Source organism: Tursiops truncatus, chromosome 7 (assembly GCF_011762595.2).
Source record: "Tursiops truncatus isolate mTurTru1 chromosome 7, mTurTru1.mat.Y, whole genome shotgun sequence".
NCBI classification, from domain to species: domain Eukaryota; kingdom Metazoa; phylum Chordata; class Mammalia; order Artiodactyla; family Delphinidae; genus Tursiops; species Tursiops truncatus.
In genome coordinates, this window is record NC_047040.1 from 22,505,748 (window position 1) to 22,513,921 (window position 8,174).

The 8,174-nt window shown below is 40.5% G+C and overlaps 1 long non-coding RNA gene across 1 annotated transcript in view; it reads left to right on the top strand.

Moving 5' to 3' along the window:
* Positions 1-174, top strand: part of LOC141279060 (uncharacterized) — a 63,533-nt gene extending 63,359 nt beyond the window's left edge. The window contains exon 3 of the long non-coding RNA XR_012332810.1: positions 114-174. This is a non-coding gene — a long non-coding RNA (uncharacterized lncRNA). The remainder of the gene's footprint in view (positions 1-113) is intronic.
* Positions 175-8,174: the final 8,000 nt, after the last annotated feature.

An 8,174-nucleotide genomic window follows, 5' to 3' on the forward strand; every position in this document is an offset into this window, starting at 1 on the left:
ATCTTGTAGTTTTTGATACTTGTTAGGGTTAAATGTTTGTTAAATTTGTTTCTCTGATTCTAAATGAATATTTACTTGGTACCTAATTTTGTATTTTTTTTTCCTTAAAAAAGACCTTGAAATTGTGTTGACTTCAAGCTCCTCAAAGCCTGGATCTACCCCTGCTTTCTGCACTTTCCACTATAGACAAGTGAGAGGTGGCGACTCCAGGTAAGTGTGTCTGCCGTGCAGATCCACGCCTTCTCTGTTTGTGCTTCACATCAGTGGTTCCTAAACTACAGCATTCATCACAATCACCTGGATTGTCGGTTCCACTCTCATCTCCCCCAGGGGTTCTAATTCAGGAGGTCTGACCCTGATTTGCGTTTGTAACAAGATCCTAGGTGATGCTGAGGTTGCTGTTCCAAGAACCCCACTTTGAGAATCACTGCTCTAATCCAGTGGTTCTCAACTTTGGCTGCACAGTGGAAGCACCTGGAGGGGGTTTTAAACTACTGATGCCTGGGGCAAGTCCTTAGTGAGTCTTCTGATTTCATTGGCCTAAGCATGGAATAGTTCACAAGTTTTCCAGGTATTTTTAAAGTACAGTCAAGGTTGAGAACCAGTGGTCTAGACCAGCGGTCCCCAGCCTTTTTGGCACCAGGGACCGGTTTCGTGGAAGATGATTTTTCCATGGATGGGGGGAATGGTTCAGGTGGTAATGCGAGCGACGGGGAGCGACGGGGAGCAATGGGGAGCGGCAGAAGAAACTTTACTCACTTGCCCGCTGCTCACCTCCTGCTTTGCGGCCAGGTTCCTAACAGGCTGCGGACCAGCACCGGTCTGCAGCCCAGGGGTTGGGGACCCCTTGTCCAGACTGTGCGGCAGGAGTCAACCCACTTAGGTAGCAGATCTAAGCTATGCTCTTGTGTTATCAGTAACAAGGGTGACATTTTACACATCGTTTATTGTGCCCATGGTAGTCCAATGATGATGACATATGAAGTCTATTAACTAAGAAGACTTTGTTATATGAAACAAGTGTACGTAGCATTACACCACCTATAGCTTTTTATATTTTTAACATAATGTCAATATATATATGGAAAATCAACGATTAATATGTTGGGGAGATCATGATAGAATTCATTAAATGGAAGACTTTATAAGAACTCAGATGAACAATCTTCATCTTGGACTAGAAGTTGGATATTGTAGACTTTGGATTGGTGTACATATCACATGCATAATTTACCATGCTCTGGAAATCTGAACTAGCTTGAAGTTTCTCAGTGACAGTTTTTGAATTATACTTTTATCTTCTTAACTAATTTCATGCCATTTCTTGATTTGATCTGGCTTAGCAGCTCTAAGAAAATGTATTATAATAGTTTATTTAACGCTCAATTTATAATTTTTTCTCACTGGAAACGAAATCTCCTATGATGGTATCTCTAAAACATAGCTGTTAGCCTCATTCGCTAAGAACCAAAAGGATTATGGCATCTGTAGATTTCTTTTTAGCAAGACCCTAAAACACCTGGCCATTGATCCTCTAGTGAGCAGTGGCTTGAGAATGAAAGTCATTTCTTCCTCTGAATATCTGTGCCTCATGGAGATGGGAAGTCTTTAACTACATGCTATATCTCTATACTTATTATCATTCCATTTGGAAAAACGTGTCACACAGAGCCAGAGATCCAGTCGGACTGTGGATTCCGCTTAAATGAATACCCGATGAAGTGATAAACCCGTTTTAAAATGAATTTACTGCTCTTTGCGACTCTGAAAAATGTATCAAATAATAAAACTTGATAATCTGACCCTGCTAAATGCTGCAAGCAATGTCCCAGGCTGCACATATGGTGAGCCCTTTATTTATTTAATTCCTAAAAGAAAAAAAAAAACCTGTAAAGGAGTGTTTTTTCCATCTTCCAGATAATGCATTAAATCTGGCAACATGAAACTTAAACAAATTGTATTGGGTTATTTGGACAAACATGGAATTAATTTGCATTAAGTGCTGGGTGACACTGTCATTAATTATGATAGAACAGAGTATTACAATGGGAGCAAAAAATGCCTGATTCTTGTGGCCGACTTTACCACTGGACAGGTCATGCAAGGAGGTCAAGTTTCCAACAGGGGAGTTATCCTCATTGACAGTGGAAAGAGCACACCTGGTGAGGTTAAGAGCACACCTAGTGAGGTTATCTTCTCTTTCACAGGCTTTTGAACTCCATGTGAATAGTCCTTTGGGGTGAGGGAATGTATCTTGATCCAAAAGCTATTATTAGGGCTGGAAATTCATGCATCCCAGAAGTACAATTTTTATCCAAGTGCCTCATTTTATCCCGGTGAGAGAGTAGCGAGTCTCGCAGGAGCACTGAAACTAATTATTACAACAAATTAATTAATGACATGTACAGAAGGAGTTATTCCCTTGCATGGAGAAGCCTAGAAAGGCAGCAGATATCATTTTTCTTAATAATTTAATTATAACGGAATGACTGTGGTAGCGCCTTGTTTCTGCGGGTCTTCAGAAATTGAAGGCTTAGGTGTGATTTTATGGCTGGCTGGGGATGTGTTAAAGGACCTTTCAGTGTCACTCTTCATTTGCTGCTTTCTCATACCTACAGAGCACCTTCCAAATGATAACTACTACTTAGCATAATTACTTGTCCATATGACAGTGTGGTGTTGACCCTCCTGCAGTAGAAAATGGATTTTTAATGAATTTTTTCCCAGTTATAATGATGAGTTCGTACTGGGCTTGCCATGCTTTTTGACTTCACCCTCTTTGTGATTAATAGTGTTTTTTTTTCTGAGATAACAACTTAAGCCTTTGATGACTATCTGTTGGTTTTGCCTGTCGTTTCCCCTTCTGATAATAACACTCCAGTGTTGGTGGGAGAACCAGCCCTCACCCATTTCAATCCATTTGGTTGAGGTGGTTGGTCCCTCTCCTAGACTCTGGGGGTGGGTACATGGACCAGACATGGGAGATGAGAGCCCAGCATGTGCTTAGATGCACTGGTTCAGGGATAGTCATGTGATCATGAAACCTGGGATACTTGCTGGAAATTTTAGAAAAGAGAAGTTTCATGTTTTGCTTCTGGCGTTGCTAAACTGGTAGTATGTGATTTGAGAGCTCCCGTTGGACCTTTGTGTCATTATTTGAGGAGAGCCTATCTGAAGAAAGTAGACCTGAGAGATGGAGGGGGTGGGGTACAAATGCCTGAAGTTTGAGCACCTGAATCCAGCTATGCCTGAAGCAGACACTTGAACTCTTGAATTGTGAGAGGTTAAAAATCCTTCTTTTTGTTGGGTTGAATTGGGTTTCTATTACTTGTAACCAAAAGAGTACTCTTATACACATGTTCTGTGGTCATGATTCTGAGAATACTAACACAGAGAAAAGTGCAAATAGAGTCCTCCCAAGTTATACCTGTGTAATGAAGAGTCTAAGGTATGGTGTTTCTAGCCAATTTCTCTGCATTATAATCCACATCAATTCTAAGTCAAAGTTCCTGAGGCAGGAGGGAGCTAAGAGTTTCTCACTTTAAAGTGGACAAACTTGGAAATCTTGAATGCTTTCATGAGAAATCTGGAACGTTGTTACTGTCTTCTGTATCAGAATGGGAAAGCCCTTGTCTTTATTTACAACCAAGATTTGACCAAACCAAGTAAAAAACAAGAGAGAGAAGATACATTTCTTTTTTGTAAAGTTTAGACTAGCTTTTTCTGTAAAATTCCCAGTCTTTTACAGAAGGGAAAACTAGAATGGTTGATAAATGGGGGTAAAATATTTGTGAGTAATGATTATTCAGTTTAAATTTACCTGTAATTATTTCAGTAGGTGCAGAAGAAATAGTCACATGAGAACAGAGTTGTTAACCCCAGGCTATGATACATTCAGATAGTTTTATTTGAGTTTGTTGCGCCTATGCATCGGTTTGTGTAGACTGTTCTGTTCTGTGAAGATTTTGTGGGTTTTTTTTTTTTTTTTTTTTTTTTTGTGGTACGCGGGCCTCCCACTGTTGTGGCCTCTCCCATTGCGGAGCACAGGCTCCGGACGCGCAGGCTCAGCAGCCATGGCTCACGGGCCCAGCCGCTCCACGGCATGTGGGATCTTCCCGGACAGGGGCACGAACCTGTGTCCCCTGCATCGGCAGGCGGACTCTCGACCACTGCGCCACCAGGGAAGCCCTGTTTTTTTTTTTTTCTCACAGTGTTAACCACATGGTCATGGAGGTCTGAAATAACATGGGAGAGTCTGTTTGAATTGGGATAAAGGTAGCCTCCCATTGCCTCTTTCCTGCTATTAGGCTGCAGATTCTGGGACCCAGAAGTCAGGGCTTTGTGAACAGCCAGTGCCCTGTGTTTTATTGGCTTCAGTTGTTCCGTGGGTCAGTCGGCAACAGCTAAGTGGCTAATGATGTGGAGGGATGAGGGAACTAATGAGCTCTGATGGGAATCACACGTAGGATCTTGGCATTGCTAGCATTATCCTCGAAACCTCTGAGCACACTGGACATAGAGTGACAAATGAGAAGCTGGCAGGTCCAGCCTTTTGTTTGGCCACAGAGCTCACCAACACAGGTGTCATAGTGCATCTGAAAAGGAAGAAGCTGAATTTAGAAACCTCATTCTATCATTCCTCAGCCCCCCTCCTAATATTTGACCGATGAATTACTAGCCATAAAATAGTGACTTTAGTTGGGGATGAGCTTAAACTTCTTCAAGAAAACAGTTTTTTCCTTTATATATTTGAAGTATTGTCTATGGGCAGTAGGTGTTATGGGTTGAACTGTGTCTTCCCAAATTCATTTGCTAAAGTCCTAATGCCCTGTATCTCCAGATGTGACTTTATTTGGAGGACAGGGTCTTCACAGAGATAATCAAGTTGAAATGAGGTAATTGGTGTAGGCCCTGATCCAGTATGCCTGGCGTGCTTATAAAAAGGGGAAGTTTGGTTACAGACGTGCACAGAGGGAAGACAGCCATTTATAAACCAAGAAGAGAGTTCTGGACCGGCTCTTTCCCTCACAGCCCTCAGAAGGATCTAATCTTGCTGACACCTTGATTTTGAACCTCTAGCCCCCAGAACTGGGAGACAATAAAAACCTGTTTTTGAAGCCAGGCAGTCCCAGCAAACTGATACAGTCAGCCAGTATCCAAGGCCCTATAACTCAGGATATCTCATTTAATCATCCCCTGTGACGTAGTCATTACATTTCCATTTAAAACGCAGGAGATTTGTCCATGGGAACACATCTATCTAGTAGAAGAGCTTGAATTATAAACCAGGCATTTGATTGCAAGTCCAGTGGGGTTTCCACTCCCAGAAAAACAACTTCAGGAAGCTAAGGGAAATCTATTACTTTTCTTAAAAAGGGAAAAAACCACAAATTTAAAAGGGCACAAAGAATACTGCTAATAAACACCCGTTTAGGTGCCTTCCAAATTTAACAAATGTTAACATGTTGTTATGTTTCCTTCAGACTTTTTTCTTCAAGACATAAATCATTATGAATATTTTTCTTGTGTTTTTCTTTACAGATCACTCCTTTTTCTCCTCCCTTTAGGCAAACAGAGCCATTAATTTAGTTTATATTCAGTCCATCTTTTAATATTCTCACTATATTTATTTTCTAGTAAAAATAATTCTGTGCAAAGTAATGCTTCAGTGGAAATCACTGAGCATGTCCCTTGTGTATGTTTGCAAGAGTTTTCTTTAGATTCATATAGCTGGAAACCAAATTGATGGGTTACCAGGTAGACACTTCTCCATTTTTACTGAATATTGTCAAATTGATCTTCAAGTGGGTCATACCAAATCATACTCCCATTTATAGCATATGAGAATTAGTTCTCCATAACCTTGGTATTATCAGACTTTAAGTTTTTACCAATCTGTTGTAATTTTAAAATGTCATATATACACATATAATAGATGTATATGTACATCTATACATATGTATTCATAAATAACATAGTATTGTTTCCATGTTTTAAAACTTATGCTAAATATATTATACTTTTATGTATTCTATTGCAACTTGCTTTTTTTCGCTCAATGTATTTGTGAGATTTATCTAAGTTAATCTAAGTTGATGCTGTCCTTTTTACTGTTCCAGTTCGTTCAGTTTCACTGCTATATAATATGCCCCTGTGTAAACATATCCCAGTTTATTTCTTCATTCTCCTCTTGATGGCCGTTGAGGATGCTTCTGACTTCCTGGCCATGGCAGTCAACGTTGCTCTGAATATAGTTATGTATGTCTCCTTGTACATACATGTGAGGATTTCTCTGTATGCCCTAGGAAAGAAATTACTGAATCATAGGATGAATGTTAATCAGTTTAATATTATTATCACCATCGTTATTATTATACCTTGCCTTTTAAAAATAGTTCTCTGTGCTTTAGTCCGGGTGAATACTTTCATACCTGCCTTCAAATGAATTATTTCTCACTTTGTATCCAGTGAATCATTTATAACCTATATTGAAATTAGTATTTTTAATGTCTAGGAATTCTAATTGGCTCTTTTTTATTCTAGTCTACTTATTCTTTTTTTAAAAATTAATTAATTTGTTTCTGGCTGCATCAGGTCTTTGTCGCTGTGCGCGAGCTTTCTCTAGTTGCGGCGAGCGGGGGCTACTCTTCATTGCGGTGCACGGGCTTCTTATTGTGGTGGCTTCTCGTTGCAGAGCACGGCCTCTAGGCCCGCGGGCTTCAGTAGTTGTGGTATGAGGCCTCAGTAGCTGTGGTGCACGGGCTTAATTGCTCTGCGGCATGTGGGATTTTCCCAGACCAGGGCTTGAACCTGTGTCTCCTGCATTGGCAGGCAGATTCTTATCCACTGCACCACTAGGGAGGTCCTAGTCTACCTATTCTTGATTCATACCTGACTGCTTTAGTCTCACAATTTTTGTTCTTATTTTACAAAAGTTATTTCTTTATTTCTTTGAAGATATAAAACATATCTACTTTAAGGTCATTTTTGACATTTCCGTTTGGATTTTCTTCCCTTAGCTCTGTTATTTATCACATACTTGAAATTATAGTTTGCAAGTTCATGTTGAGTGACAGTTCCTTTTCACACTCTGTGTTCATTCCTTCCTGTCTCTGGTTTTGTAGAGGCTTCTACACTGACTCTGTTTTCTCATATCTCAAGCCAGGCTCCATAGTGGTGCCTCTGTGCTCTTGTCCCATGGTGATGCTGGAGAAAGTTCAGACCCAATTGTGAACTTTTGGGCAGCCTGGCTGGGGTCCCACCTGCACGGCTGTCTCTGCTTCCTTTAGCCCCACTTCCCCCACCAAAGTATATTGCTTCACATGAACCAGTGTCCTGAGAATTTGCGTAGCTTTCCCAAGCTATGCTTTTTAATGCTTCTGATGCCTTATTTCAGGTACCTGGTTTAATACAATTCGTGTGCTTCAGGCATTTCCCCACATTCTACAGGAATAAAAAAAAATCTCAGCTGCTGTTTCTAGTTTTCAATTCCCCATTAACTTATATATATATATGTGTGTGTGTGTGTGTATGTGTGTATATATATATAGATAGAGAGAGAGAGAGAGAGAGAGAGAGAGAGTGGGAGAGAGGGAGAGAGAGAGAGAGAGACTGAACGTTTGCCCCCTGCCACCCCATTCATATATTGAAGCCCTAACCCTCAATGTAATGGTATTCGGAAATGGGGTCTTTGAGAGGTAATTAGGCTCAGATGAGTTCATGAGGGTAGGGCCCTCTTGATGGGATTAGTGCCTTTATAAGAAGAGGAAGAGGCATAAGAGCTTTCTTTCTCCAAGAGCATGAACTGAAACAAGGCCGTGTGAGATGCAGCAAGAAGGTTCCAAATGCAAACCAGAAGGAGGGTTCTTTCTCACCAGGAACTGAATCTGTTGGCACCTTGATCTTAGACTTCTCAGACTCCAGAAATGGGAGAAATAAAGTCCTATTGTTGAAACTACCACTCTACAGGATTTTGTTATAGCAGCCTGAGCTGTCTAAGACATGTACAGTGAAGAATTCTGGAATCTGGTTGATCTGCTTGGTTGTAGCCCCTACTTATCTCTGTTTCTGTTCTATTTCCAAGTCTTGTGCATATTTATATATTTTTTAAAATGTCTGTGGTTTTAATATTTTTAAAAGTGTCTCATCTATCAGTACTGTGTGTGTGTGTGTGT